We start from the raw sequence: 16257 nt of genomic DNA, 5'->3' as shown, positions 1-16257 counted from the left end.
TTTAGTGAGCCCTTTATGATGCGTCGATGTGCACACGTCGCGAAAATGCCACAGGCTTTAGTGCAACCTTGAAAAGATTTAACTATCTTCATTACTAAAAATACCTAGCGGTCACAAAAGTAGGTAATAATAACAATATTATTTTACAAATCCTTTTAGGGTAAATACAGACCTACAACTGATTAATTTCTCATAAAATTCCATAATTATTTCTTTCGCCATAAGTCGTTAGTCACCACTTACAACATTCTCAGTCCATGAGAAGCGATGAGGTGGTCCGACCGTACCCCATGCACCACACGGCACGACCATTAAAGATACAATCATAAGCAATGTACCAACCAAATGTGTTATTATTCTCCCTTCACCTACCAAAGGTGCCCTACACAATACACTCAATAAAAATCCCCCACATGTAATCGATAATTAAAATGATCCCTGAATTCTCGATACAAAAGACCCAAAAATCGATTACTCATTCTCATAACGACTGCGATAATCTTGGAATTAAAACAACAATAAATGACCCGTAAAACAAATTAAACCTTATTGGAATAGCTTTAAGATTTTAAATTAAGCTTTCAAACCAATATTAACACACCAATGACTGGGCAAGTGTTGGTGATTAAAAATGCCACACAAAAGGGCTGAAGTTAAAAGTGGCCATTTTACCTAGACCTGCAAGGATAGTCAAACATGTTGGCGCTGTGTGAGAAAGTAAAAGTTCGAGATATAATGGACATGTCAGGGCTACTGATGACAGACAATAGGCTCGGACTGATGAAAGTGTAAGAGAAAATTAACACGTTACAAGGCAATCAAGTGTAATATTAGCAATTATCTTTTTGTATGATTTTATCTGCATCCTGGATCCTTTGTATATAGCTTGTAAAATGATGAGATCCAGAACTTTTAGTGCAGATGCAACTAATTCCATATTAGATATACTTCAAAACATTTCGAATGATAGCTGTTTCCTGTACATGTTCTATCTGAAAATCTAGAAACAATAATGTACGCGACTGGAAGCCGATCCCGGCTTTCGTATAAAATCGCCAGCCGCAGGTAACTCGAGCCCACTATCAGCTCACGTCGCTTCCTGCTCGCACATCAGTCTGCGCGTGCGACGCTCAGGTTACCGAATACCCTTCCTCCTTAGCTGCTAAGCTTAGGAGTTTGTGAATGTTATGTGGAACTCCTAAGCTTCCGAAAGCTGGTGTGTCTTTTAAATCTGATTATTTTTATCGGCAATAACAATTTCGTTATCACAGTTAGCAATAATAGCAGTGCATTTCTTAAGAATGAACATGGAATTTCTTAGAATCACAATATTCAGCTGATCCCTTGATAAAATCTTAGGCATAAAGATGCAATACAGAGGAACATAAATGCCCTTAATGCACTGCCAACCCTGAGAGTCCATATCTATTTGTCAATCACAAATCCAGGAAACGCACACAGGAAATTTTAGAAGTTTGAATTAGTACCGACAGATGCTGCTGAGATTTTTCCTAAGATTAGCGAGGCTCCGTTTAATCTAATGAATGATCTGCAAGCTGCTGAACCACCTGGTCTTAGTGAAGATGTAATGGACTTTCAATGGAATGGCTATAGACGGCTCAAGCAGACATTTCCTTGCAAACGGTACCGTACTTGAAGGGATCGCTAATCTTATGGGACCATCTTAATTTTCGCAATTAATGTGGTTGATGCTTCTACAACTTGGACTTTATCTGATTGTATGGCATCTTTATTTACAAGCTATTTAAGAATATAGCGGCATTTTTTAAAAGATGTAAGTATGCTTTTTGCTTTGTGAAAATTACTAATTTTAATACTCCTGTTGACGAAGATATTTCAAGAATCCACTCTCAGCAGTTGAGGCTAAACCACATTCCCTGACTACAATGGACAGGAATGTTGGAACTACTATACATGGTGTTCTCTAGTGACCCACAGCTCGGTGTGGTCCTGCGAGGCTCAGCGTGGTCTTTTTGCCGCCAGCAGCCGGCAGGCGACGCCGGAACAATGGACGTAATCTAACATCTCCCATATTGTCTACCAAACGCTCTAATAGCTAGCCTAGGAACACCGCAGCTAGGAAACTTGGTTGATGCGGCAAGGAGAGGCAAATAAAGATTTTGTAGGCGAAGGTCGTAGTTAAACTTAATAGGGTGCTATGTGATGTTACAGAAAGACAGTTCAAATCCAACGTTTAGACTTATTTGTATACGTCAACCACGACTATATTATATTGATTTGGTCAAATTAAGGATTTATTTCCGTTTTATGAATTGTTTTGTTCCCATTTTTTTTGTTTTTATTTTTTCTCTCATTACAACCGTATTGAGGATCTTAGAGAGCTTTTAATATGCCTTGTCCACGCTTAGCGGTGTGGTCAGACGGGCGGCACCACCTCTGCCCGCGGCGCTGCTCGCTCATTGTTCGCGCGGCCGGCCGGCGCACGCGCGTCTATTGTTTCACACAACTTTTTCGCCACTTCACCACTTTACTAATGGCGCATTCAACTTGCGTGAGCCATTATGCAATTATATTTCGCTCTATTCAAGGGTAACTTCGTATCTACGTATAATAATCTGTAATATCCTGATTGTAATGTATTGTCTTTGTTACTTCGCTTGTTTCCGAATGTTTCAATGTCTGTGTACTTGCTGCAATTTGTATGTAAATGGTATGAGAATGTAAGTGGTGTTACACACGAGGCGTTCATTTTATTGCTCGTTGCGTTGTCGATTACGTTGAGGTAAACGTTGTTTAAACCCAATAATCTTCACTATCATGATTGTATGTAACTGTTTTCTAATAAAACGGGAGATTATTCGTTATTACACAATTTCGTGGCACACAGAGCAATTAGCAGTAATTGATAATGACTGGGCATTGGTCATGTGTGCGACAGTGGGTAATAATCAGAAAGGTGTGTGTTGCAATGCGCGCGCGCATGGCCTGCCCTACTGGGAATTGCTCAAAAGAATGCAGAAGGCAGACTGTGAAAAACAAACTGTAAAAAAATAGTACAGGAAAAAAATACTACATTTAATAATCTATTAACACGTGATGACACTTCCGATGCTAATTACAATTCTACAAGATAAAGAAGATAAATTGTTATGAAGCTAAAAGTTTCCTCTCCCACAATGTACCACAGTAACATTTCTATAAACTGGGTTTTCTTAGCCTCACTAGTTTTTGCTAAGTACTTGTCCGTAAAGGTAACGGCTTACTCAATACCGTGTCGCAGGAATTACAAATTGATATTTCATGGTATTTTATTTCAAAGCGTACACACGCGGTTCACATTCTTGCGAAATGTGCGCTGTTTCCACTTGTTGCGACACTTTCCTTTTCATGGCTTGTTTGTGATTAATGGCACTATTAAAAATATTTGATAGTTATTAATTAGAAATCTTAATACCATTAAAAATACGGTCCGGTTTTCAACCTTCAAAGTTAACACGCAAAAGAAAACTGCGCTCTTTAATCTAATTTATTTCCTAAGCATTCAGTGTAACATTCTAAGATAAGCACTTCATATAGTTAGACGTAGCAAATTCCAAGAAGGCTTCATTCAATATAAACCAGTTGATCATAAAACAAGGACCAAGAGACAGATAACACGCGGCTAATATTAAAAGGTGGAAGATGAGATAGCGGAGGCACGCGGCCAGATGGCGTGCCACCGGACGGCGCGTCCGGGCCGTCCGGCCGGACAGACGCCGGACAGCCGACAGGTGCGGGTGATCAATTAACAAGGATCGATGGCTGAGATTACGCGGAGCGCGTGCGCCGCTCCGACGGTTTTGTTGGGCGTGCCTTGAGTTGTAGGCGACGGCGATTAGTGTCTCATAAGAAGTAGAAACGCTTTTACAGAATTCCGAAGTCAATCAGCAAGTTATTTTTATCAATATTTATACTATGTAGATTTACTGAATCCTTCTCAAAAGAATATTACCTTTAGTGTCAGTATTATTAAAGACCACTAGATAAGTAACTTACTAGGATCACTTACATAACAGAACAGCAAATCTGGTGCGACAAGAATCTTCACCAAAATTACGCAAAAGCAAAACACATTCTATCCTAGGCCTATGTCCAGCAGTGGACTGCGATAGGCTGATGATGTCGATGATGATGATGATGAAAACACATCCAAGATCACCCGATCCTGTGAACTCCTACCACTTGTCCCAAACCAAGTGTTACAGATATTGGCGGTCATTCCAATCACTCGGCGGCCACAGATGCGAGGTGGCGATAACACGTAAAAACTCCCGCCTGTGGGAACCCGATACATCTACTACGACTATCTCACAGCGAGAGCGAAATGAAGCCTTAATTAATATAGGATTTGCAGCTTTCATGGGAATGCTGCATGATGGAATGCTGAAGGTATGGAAGTGTTAGATGAAGACTTTAAAGCTACCAATTGATAATAGATGAAAATAACAGGTAAAGAAGATACAGCAGCACAGTTGGACATATTGATTCGGAAAAAGGAAAGTAACTAAAAATAAGAGCTATTGGTTTACATAATCACAACTTAATCATTCCACATTCCACAAACGCAATAATTTTAGAAAGATCAAAGTCGAGCACTCATAAATTATCCGGAACTTAAAATATCACAGCCATGATATGCAATTTGAAATTCTCGCGTATTTTACCGATCGTAAATCATTCACGAAACTGGCCTTAAAGACTTGTTCATTGAAATTTTGACTGTTCCCTTGTTGTTCAGGTCTTATTTGACAAGCAATTGATTCATGCTTGTGTGAAATATGTCGTCGTTAAGGTAAAGGATTAAGTTTCGTGTGCTCTGAACATGAGTTTTGTTTACTTTAGTGTTGTTTGCCATTTGTCCATTGGTGTGAGCTTTACGTAATCTGTTATCAATATCATCAGCGCTTACATTTTCTGATTTATCCTTATCAACAACTACCTCAATTTTGAAAACAAGTTAATTGCATTTTAACATTGAACATATACATTTGGAATTTGAGTTCTCATTTCCAAGTTGTACTATTGCACCGTTACGACTAACTCAAGAGTACTGTTAATGAGTATAATTACGTCTACATTTTCGAACAATTACTGTCTTGCAGATCAGTGATCAGTGGCAGCCGGATCTGGCACCAGATAAGCTGGAGTACGAGCTTCAACAATGCAGTTCCCATTACGATCAGCGAGCATGCCAGGCGTAATGCAAGATGCAATTGTGTTCCAGTACCCACGACCTGGTATCCAACCTACTTCTACGGAACTATTCAGATTATCTACTTTGAATTCTTTATTAGTACTGCTTTTTTGAATTGCTAACTGTTTCTCATGCTTCCTTGGGAGATAAAAACCTTCGTCAGAAAACTAGAGCTACATTCATTAAATCAGTCTTCTCGAATGATTCAGCCGTTCGTAAAAGTATGATGAGTGAACATATATAATCACTGTCATATTAACAAAAATCATTTGGAAACCTACAGTCGGAAACCCTAAATCCTACAATTCAATTTGGAAACCCAAATCACCTGTATATAATATTTTCTGATTTTACTTTGGAATGAAAAACCGTTTCCGACAATATTTCCGTACTTCGTAAATTGCTTTGTTTTTAGATACTTTACGGTTTTCTCCAATATTTGCTGTATCTAACGAGGAAGGATTAGGTTAATTATTATTTAATTACAGACACTAGTTAACAACGGGGCGTAAACTTCATATAATTGGCGAAACCGTTGAAGTGTAAATTCAGCGGTTCCATGAAGCGCATTTGGGAATTCCATCCAACTTAATATCTAAATCTCACCAAGATCTTTTGTTCTTCTTTCTAAGAAATTAGCCGTAGGTATCCCGTGGTTCCGTCTGCGTCTTCACCCGCGACCAGAGATACCTACTTCCATCGTCTTTCATCATTATAATCCTCTTTTCCCTATCCCAATCTTATTTATGATTGGCGCAGCTTCTTTCTGCTTTTATAGTATATTACTTGACGTTATAATTTGTGATTACAACAAATTATTACCAATTCCACCTAAATCGTTGCAGTATTTTTTTCTATTTAGCTATAGAACTTCTTTCTTTTCACTTATCTATAGGTACTACATACATATAAGAAAACGTCAGAGAAACAGTTACTAATTACCTCAGCTACTTGAAAGCTTTCCTAACTTGGTTTGACTTGACGAGTTACATTGTAAGTTCAAGTTAAACTGTGTTTACCTTTAACGATCCGTTTGTCGGTCACGTAGCGAGTCGCGTGGCGGTCGTAACCCGATGCTTGGCACCTGTGGAAGAAAATATTAGGTAAGTCATTTTGGAATTAATATTGGATTTTGTAAGTTGTAGGGACACATTATGATTTTTCGTAGCGAAAGTTTTCACATTTCCGAATCGACTGCGAATTCCGTGGTTTGAAATTAGATATGTCATATAAATATCCTAATCATACTCAAACACGTTTAGTCTAACTAGAGATTCTTAAAGCCATATTTGACCAGTAATCTTAGGCAGCTGCAACTTCGGATGCACCCTTCCCCCAAAATAAAGCAGTTAATTTTTATTACTTTCTTAAGCAAAAGTTTTACAAAATTAAAAACCGCAATTTTGTATGCTCCGTGTCATCAAAGGCAGCTGATCAAACTGGGTCATCGCAACGTGTTATGCACCGAAATGCACCCACACACTGACGTAACAGCACTTGACCCCTGCCTGCGCCTGCGCATTGCAACGCTCGCTTTCATACGCATCGCGGGGCAATTACCCCCTGGTTTACTATATTTGGAAAGACCACTTATGATGCTGAAATGTTAAATTATATAATTCAGGAGGTTTTCATGAAGTACCAACTGCTTAAATTTTTTATATATTAATCCATAACTATACAGATGCCTAGCCTTTTGTCATTATTTCTTTTTGTTTCACAGAAATGTAGAGATTTTTCAATTACGTACCATTTTTACTTAGATTTAAGATTAAAATGCGCTATTGACTTAAAATTAGTGTGACCAGAGAATTCATTGCTATTTTAATATCACATAAAAAATATGTATTACCTAACGATTTCTATATCGCACTACACTGCATTCGATAATGCAAATAACATATTGAGTAATATTCATAAAATAATGTTGACCAATACTAATAATTTTAAAATACCACCTGGTTATGCTTTTCAAAATTTACATCGATAAAAATATGAAAGGAGTCGTTTTCTCGCTAATATTGGAATAAATAAACCATTTCACATTGTTATCGTAAAAGGCTAATGTCTAGAAAGTTGACTAAGATAAAGATAAAATATATCTGACGTTTTCTTATGCACATGCAAATGTTATGCGTCTACATTTCTCATTTAGTTCTATTCACGGTGGCAATTCTTGTACATATGTATAACTATATCTTAGAAATATTATAAGGCAAACAGTCCGTTATTTTATACTTTTAAAAATACGCAGCGAAAATAATGAGCTAAAAAGTACGAAAATAAAAGTAGGTTATCAACTTTTTTTGTTGTGGGAAATCATCAAATGACCCCTCCCAGTGTGGGTGCAGCGTGAGGGAGTGTCAGACATTTACTGACCAAACAGCTGTGTTCCTTCTGGAGCCCGTTTCGTTAATTAAACATACGTAATCAAATAAAAAGCAATGGAAATTTTCTTGAAAATAAACCCTGAACTTTCAAGCGTAGTAAAACCCATTAATACTACTGCAAGAATCTAAGATTTAGAAAGTACGGATAGCAAACATTCGGATAATAATTAATTAACAACATTCCTACGTAACTTGCGGACCGTACAGGGCTGTCACAAGTTATCTGAGCGATATAGATCTAGCTATCTATTGGAAAGTGCTATGAGAAAACTTGATGAATTATGCTGAGATAATTTTATATAGCTTGGGTAACTTAATTAAGTTTTAAGTTAATGTAACTTGAAACGGATATATTTTTAGACAGCTGTTTAAGCTTAGCAGAGCACGTGATATTTTTGCTCTTATCACAAATTGTAACTGTCGGCTTTCGGGCTTACTACAAAAGAAATACACCTCATGTGAAATATAAACTATACACATTGAAAAACTAAAAATATGAAGTTTCATATCAAAGAAAAAAAAATATACCTACAAATAGTTCAGAATAACTTGGCAACCCTATAGCCGATGCCACCGCGGTCCAGACGAAGCCATTGAAAGTGAAATTTCAGAGCGCGCCATCGGTCAATGACCCCGAACACACATAACATATACACATAGGTATATACTCTATGTAACACATAACACAATGAAACCTGTTTACTATTGACAAGTTGCAAACTGGATTTATTTAAGTTCGATACTAATTTCATTTTATGTAACACGTTAGCGATTAATCTAGCAAGAAGGAGGAAAAATATTTGGTTTGTTTGTTAAGGCTCTCAAACTACTGAGCCAATTTGAAAACAAGTAACATAGGCTAATATTTTATAACGGTTCGGGCAATAGTTTTCACGGGACGCGGGTGAAACCGCTGGAAAATGGCTAGTCAGATATATTTCCGTGTCATTTTTTCCCGTCTAGACTTACCTTCTGCAAATTATTATTGAATAGACAGTCTAGTCTATGACTTAATGGATTATTTAAATTCCTAACTTTATGATAAAGAAAGCAGCTCTAGATAATTTAAAAAAAGTTTAGAAGATCACAAACTTTCATCGTAATTTATAGTTTTTTTGGTGACATTATTTACCTGCATTGTTTTAGAATTCCAAGAAAGGTTTTGCGAAACTAGTTGCTTCTAACTGGTGTTTATTTAGGCTATAGTCATAGTTTTTATATAATTTCATTTTCAACGGTAAAGTTCGACTTTCTTTGATAAGTATATTTTTTTTATTATACTGAACAAAAAAATGCTTATTTTAGAGCACCCGAATACTGCTGAATCAGTCGGCCTACAATTGACCTGACGGTCGGCTATTTCATTTTTAAGAATATCATGATTTCTATCCAAGTTTTCAACCTCGGTTCATCTTCATACTGATTTATGAGCCCAAACAAACTATCGGCCGACTTAAAGTTTTAGTGTGTTTGTAGAGTACCCTAAAATGACCTTGAATACAGGCTTCATTCCTTTATCAGTTTATAACACACTAGCCGTTTTAAAAATATAGCCTATGTTACTCGTGGATAATGTAGCTTTCGAATGGTGAAAGAATTTTTAAAAACTGTCCAGTAGTTTTTGAGCCTATTCATTACAACCAAACAAACAAAGTTTTCCTCTTTATAATATTATTACATAGTATGATGATGACTCCAGACCGATTTCGGTCACGGCGACTGCCTCAACTCCGTACAGACAATTGTCGCTGGTGTGCTCGCATATGACTACAGTAGCCAATCTTCTTTGAGAAGGTCCGCGCACATTGCGGACATGTGAGCACACCATTATCATAATTGTAACTGATTGCCGCGGGTGGTCGGGCTTTCAGTTCGTCGCGTCTAGAATCAAGCTCTGACCGACGACGCTCCTCAAAGTCAGAAACTTTGTTTCTAACTAGAGCTCTCCAATCAGGCCGTTGGGCTGCTAGCCCTTCCCATTGCGAAGGCTCAATGTCACATTTTTTCATGTGACGTTTTTGCACATCTTTATATCGGAGGAACTGTCCGCCCTGCTTTCGTTTGCCCTCCTTTAGTTCGGAATAAAAGATGCGCTTAGCCACTCGCTCCTCCGCCATACGTGACACGTGACCGCACCATCTAAGCTGTCGCCGCATAAGGTAAGCCTCAATGCCACCGACATTGGCTCGTCGCAGCACTTCGGTGTTTCGCACACGATCAGACCATCGGATCTTAAGTATTTTACGTAGACATTTGAGGTGGAATTGGTCTAGTGTGCGGATATGCCGGCGGTACACAGTCCACGTTTCAGCAGAGTATAAGATGTTAGGCAATACTATTGCCATATAAACCGATATTTTGTAGCCAGTTTAAGATCATGGGAACGGAAGAACTTGGCATCCAACTTGCCGAATGCTGCGGCAGCAGCACCGATTCTGCTGTTGATCTCTACATCAAGGTCGCACTTCGATGTTAATGTGCTCCCCAAATACCGGAATTTATCGACCTGCTTTAACGAGTCCTCACCGAGTCTTATAGTCAGTGTCTCGTGACCGTTATTGTCCAAGGACATAACCTCCGTCTTCTTGACACTGATCTTCAGGCCAAATTTTTGACAAGCCTCGTGAAAATTGGACATCAATTGTTGCAGGCTTTCTGGGGATTCCGCCACGAAACACAGATCGTCAGCATACATGATCTCGGTGATCAGGGCATACGATACTTTAGTGCGTGCCTTAAACCTGGCTAGATTGAAAAGATTGCCGTCGGTGCGGAAACGGATGCGAACTCCATCGGATGACAATTGTAAGGCATCGCGTACTACGACTGCAAAGTACAACGTGAACAGTGTAGGCGCAAGCACGCACCCTTGCTTCACCCCACAGGTAACGGGAAAGAAGTCTGACTGATCGTCATCGACAGCGACACAGCACTCCATGCCATCATGCAGGAGTCTCAGAAGCCTTACAAATTTATCCGTGCATCCTAACTTATTCAGTACTATCCAGAGGGCTTCTCGAGGCACACTGTCAAAAGCCTTCTCAAGGTCGACGAAGCACAGGTATAGCTGTCGCCCCTGTTCACGGCTCTTTTCTTGTAGTTGACGCAATGAAAAAATCGCCTCACAAGTACCACGGTCAGGTCGGAAGCCAAACTGGGTTTCCGGCAAAATCTTTTCAGATAGGGTCATTAGGCGGTTCAGTAATACTCTAGCAAAGACTTTCCCAGGGACTGACAAAAGAGAAATACCGCGGTAGGAGTTGCAGTCAGAACGGTCGCCTTTGTTTTTGTATAAAGCACAGATGCGAGAGACTTTGAAATCTGCTGGAATACGTTCCGTTTCCCACAAATGGACAAAAAGTTCATAAATGGCGGAATGCAACTCGTCACCACCATATTTGATCAATTCTCCCGGTAAAGAGTCCATGCCTACCGCGCGTTTGTTTGGCTGTTGTTTAATAGCAAGAACAATTTCGTTACGTGACAGTGGCTGATCCAGCAGATTTGCTACAGGTAATTGAGGTATCGAACTGATGTATTCTAGATCTGCTGATCGATCACAATTAAGCAAAGAACAAAAGTGTTCTGCCCACCGCTTTAAAATGGCGTCTTTGGATTCTAGAAGGTCATTACCGTCCTTGGACTTTAAAGGAACCTTCAGCGAATTTTTGGTACCAATCAGTTTTCGAACCTCACCGTAGAACTCTCCGAGCTGATTAGTGTCTGCGAGCCACTGCATATACCGAGCTTTTTCCTGCCACCACCGATTTTTTATTTCCCTAGTTAGTTTCCGCAGCTCCAGGTCACTCTTATTTATCTCTGCAGCACTTCTGCCTTGCTTTTTTCCGCTACTTTCCCTAAGAAGGGCACGGTGTTTGCCGATTGCAGCCATGAGAGCTTCATCATTCTCATCGAACCAGTCCTCGTTCTTACGGACTTTAAGACCCAAAGTACTTTTAGCGGTGTCCAGAATATGAGAAGATAAAGCTCCCCACTCAGCATCAGCATCCCTCGCACCGTTTCTTAGTGATGGAAGCGTACTAGCCAAGGTTTCTACGTACTGTTGTCTAGTCCCGAGATTCTGAAGCAAATCTACGTTTAAATGCGCAGGCTTCGCTCTGCCTGATCTGCGGGGACGACGTAGGCAAAGATTCAATTTAGTGACAACAAGCCGGTGATCAGTCCAACAGTGTGCTCCTCGCATTACGCGGGTTATTTGGACTTGGGAAATATCTCTTTGTCTTACAATTGCGTAATCAATCAAATGCCAGTGTTTTGATCGTGGGTGCATCCACGTTGTCTTGTGCTTGGCGCGAAGTCGGAACATAGTGTTCGTAATAGCCAAATCGAATTGAGCACAAAGACTAAGCAACAGTCGGCCATTACTGTTCATGTTGCCTGTACCGTGTCTGCCTAAAACTTTAGGCCAGGCTTCGTAGTCCCGCCCGACCCTGGCATTAAAATCACCCAGTAGTAGGATCTGTTCACTGGGGCGTACGCGCTCGAAACAATGTGTCAGTTCCTCGTAAAATTTATCCTTGATGTCATCAGACTTGTCCAGCGTTGGAGCATAGACACTGATGACATTAAGATAATTGTTATGGTCAAGATGAAGGCGCAGTGTGGTCACGCGGTCAGAAATGTGAACAGGATATTCCTGAAGACGCCTCAAAAGATGGTTTTTGATAGCAAAACCAACACCAGACCGCCGCGGTTCAGAGGCAGCAGTACCTTTCCACAGAAAAGTATACCCGCCGCCGTGTTCCACCAGCTCCCCTTCGTCAGCAAGATGTGTTTCGCTGAGAGCAGCCACATCGACATTATAGCGATGAAGTTCTCGTGCTACTATGGCGGTTTTTCGCTCGGGACAGGCGTTGGCATCACTATCAAGAAGTGTCCGAACGTTCCACGCGCCGAAAGTCAAATTGGTAGATGGTGTTTTATTTTTATTTACTTTAGAACTTCGACCACGCAATAAATAGATGCAGAGGCAGCCGTGGTTACTACCCTCTCTTGGGTCAGGGTGAGCATTTTTTGGGACACCTTTTCTAGTCCTCTCCCTGGCTGAGCAGGGAAAGCAGTGCCTCCCTAAATAGGGCTGCTTTGTCGCCCTGGGTGCTGCCGAATCCATTCTGTCACCCCATGTGCAGAACGAAAGCGACCACGGCGTACATACATACACCCCCAGAGCCGCCCGTGTGCAGGCATCAGACAAAGCCTGATTCGCATCAAACCAGACCTCTCTACCTCAACCCATCGCCACGGGACTTAGCTGTAATCGGAGTCCATTTTCGGAAGCAGTCAGGTGCGCAGGAAATATTAAGGTGCATAAGTGTTCGCGCAAACACAGATGCACACACTCGTCCTCTCCCTCCTATCCCTAGTGGAACGGAAAACCGCTACGACTAGAGGAGAGTTTGGATGATATGTCTGGCCGACGGTAACTATACGCTCTCTACCGTCGCCCTAGGCCTTCCACAAATGCCGTGCTGCTACGCCGAGTCCGCCAAGCCCGTCACATATCTGCTGTGGGTTGCCTTCCTCGCCGAAGCAGACTTTTTGTACAACGCGGGAGAGAACCGCTATAATACATTCGATTGTACATGTCGAATGCAAGGCAGTTTAACGTCATGCCCAGGACAAATATACATAGTATATTGGTATATTAGTATAGATAGGTATTAGCTATTATGACGGAGTGACGTAACTCGGGTCAGTGTTAATTTTGTCATTAGTATGTAGCAGTGAGTGACAGGTGTAATAACAACCAGTTAGCTGCTAATGAGTGCCGCTGAACTATTCGAATCCAAACTCATTTATATTAGTGTAATTTTAGTAATTATATCTAACTATTGCTCGTGATTTTTATTTACAAAGGACAGGATATGAACTCTTTTCGGCCCCTTTTACCCTTCGTCGGCTTCGCAACTGCAGAAGCAATTTGAAAAATTATTTCACTGTTGGGAAGATACATTTTCCGCGGATGACAAAGGCTATATTTTATCCCATCACGGGGTAGCTCTTACGGGATGTGGGTAAAACTGCCGGAAACCGGCTAGTGGGCTATATTTTGTCTGAAAAAGGAAAGCTTCTATGGGAAACGGGTGATGGGACACCGCTTAAAACAGCTAATTAACAAAAAAAAACAACAGAGAAAAAGTGACGTCAAAACAGTTGCAAGGCTACCTAGCAACATTACAGCAGTAATTTCTTACATATTTCGTGATATCGTGATCCCGCTCAGAACGTGGCGCTGCAATCGATACGGTTAACCTGAACACATTTGTTCCGATATTCGATACTCGAGATTATAATCGATTTTTTTGCGAGCAGTCTCATCTGTTTGGTTTATGATACAGTTATTTTGTATTTATCTGTGTTACTGTTCATAATGAAGTCCAGTCTACTAAAAGTAACTAGTTGTAATTGTTTTTAAATTGATAAGGCATGTTTTACTTATTACCTACTTTTCCAATGTATAATCCGCTATTTAATTAACAAGATATCACTTATTATTTCGAAAACGATCTAAAAATTCAAATACAATTTCATAAACAGATGCAGATTACGTGATGGCGTATTAGCAATAAAAGATCAAATTATTCGCATCATCAACTCTTGCGCACGTCAATTTTCTAATGACTTGATTGACGATGTGTGAGAACGGGCTCGTCACGGTACCACCCAGTGACATTCGTGTGATCAATGACCAGACAACCAGACGATTATGTATACTGAAGAAAAAACACTGAAAAAGTCACTGAAAAACTGCAGTTTGTAGGCGGCCTACGGAACGAAAGTGGACTTTTTTGTGAACACTTTATATGAACGGTTTTAATTAGTTACTAATTTTACGCCAGTTTAATAAAGATGAGTAGATACATAAAATGGCACAAGTATACGTACCTTTTTAGACAGTACTTGACCAGTTAAAACACAGTTTAAGCATACAATGCTCAATTGACAAGTGGCACAAAAGCTTGCTGAATTTAAATCAAAAGATTTAAGAATTAGTAGTGATAGTTTTTAGCCAATTCGTAGACCGTTCAACCAAGCTTTTTATTTCAAAGTTTATTCAAATGTCCTCCCAACTTTCTCTGGACCAAATTAAACGTTATTGACGTAACCCCTGGGATCTCACGTAGCGCCCACAAAGAGTCACGTACTCCATTGATAAGAGACACACGAGAAAGTGACAAAAAAATATTTCGTCATTGTGTACAGAAGTGCTATGAATGTATTACTTTCATTGATGCGAATGAACCTATCGGAGGCAACGCGAGCCTAAATCTTTCTTATAAAAAGTCGAATAATATTTAATTTGTCGTGCAGGGTGATAGCTCACTCATGCATTTTTGATTATACCGTTACTTACGCACGCACTGGATAAATTGTCAAACACGCAAACATACACATACGAATAAAACCGGCGCTCTGTAGCTAGAACACAGATTAACCTAATACATAGTGACTACGCAGGCTTTAGCGCCCTTCAACTGAGGGGAAGGCATGGCAATGAGGTCTCCAGTTGGGTGAATCATTTAAGACTGGTGTGAATAAACGCATCGAGTGGATGTCAAGTGGCGAAAGGAATTCGGCTGTGAGAAAATGTAGCTGTTATGTAAAATCTAGAGAAATGTCCAACAGGTGGTCGAACATTAAGTATCAATTATAAAAAAGTTATTGCATCATCAACTAATCACAGCAAGAAACCATGGTGCGCCAAGGTTTGGGAACCAGAACCACCGTGACACCATGGTCCGTTCCGTCCCATCGGAGTTGCTATGGCAACATCTCTTGTTGACAGCGGATTTCCCACGTTTTCACTTTCGAATTATTGGTAATTGAAGGGATTTTGTAAATTTCATGATTAGGAGATGACCAACCATACAATAAATCTGCCTAGCCTTTTCCTAATTATGTGAGGGTTTGCTTTCAGTCCAGATGCTGCTGAAAACCAGTGTTTTACATGGAAAGACTAACTATCTATACCTGACCGCCATAACGGAGTTACCCGGGGAACCATACATAAGCCCCTAGAAAAAAAAACATATTTACAGTTTAGTAGACTGATCATCATATTTGCTCCACAAAGTCGAAAGCAATACGAACATTTTTCATTTTTGTATATATCAAGATTTACTTCACAAATAAGCGTAGCAAAACATTCAAATATTTTCCAAGACTACCTTGAAGATGGCTACCGTGTTTTGACACTTTTTCCTAGTTATCGAGACGAATCGCGTGACACTGTACAAACAATTGACGAGGAAAACTCCCCGGCTTCGCTCGCCTTTAAAACAATACAAACTAAACGGCTAATGACAATAAGAAAAAAAGCATCAATGAAGTACCAAGAATCAGGAGTGATCGATTGAAAAACCAAGTACATTGACCTGTTTCTAATGCCAGTACGAAATACTTCTATTGGGTAGGTAGGTACCTACTTTTATTTTTAATTGAGTAAAATGCTGTAACTTTTTTTTTGGTGAAGCTGTCAATACGCAACTTGCTGGTGACAGCCTAGACTTTTGCTTTATTTTTATTTATTATCAAATATTATTAAATGCTTTTTGCACATAGTACAACGGCGGACTTTTCTACCAGTCTACCTTTGGGTGGTTATTTTCTGCTTACAATTTTTTTTCACAA

At 39.9% G+C, this 16257-nt stretch overlaps 1 protein-coding gene across 6 annotated transcripts in view; it reads right to left on the bottom strand.

The window, feature by feature from the left end:
* The window catches only part of LOC110381702 (uncharacterized), a 132777-nt gene that overhangs the window by 65699 nt on the left and 50821 nt on the right, over nucleotides 1-16257 (bottom strand). For all 6 annotated transcript variants that reach the window (XR_010278110.1, XM_064043458.1, XM_064043461.1 and 3 more), the window contains exon 3: nucleotides 6235-6299. The gene's annotated coding sequence lies outside the window, so the exon portion shown is untranslated. The remainder of the gene's footprint in view (nucleotides 1-6234; nucleotides 6300-16257) is intronic.

This window comes from Helicoverpa armigera, chromosome 3 (assembly GCF_030705265.1).
Source record: "Helicoverpa armigera isolate CAAS_96S chromosome 3, ASM3070526v1, whole genome shotgun sequence".
Lineage (NCBI taxonomy): Eukaryota > Metazoa > Arthropoda > Insecta > Lepidoptera > Noctuidae > Helicoverpa > Helicoverpa armigera.
The sequence above is the reverse complement of the archived record's forward strand: the minus strand, read 5'-3'. Positions and strand labels throughout refer to the sequence as shown.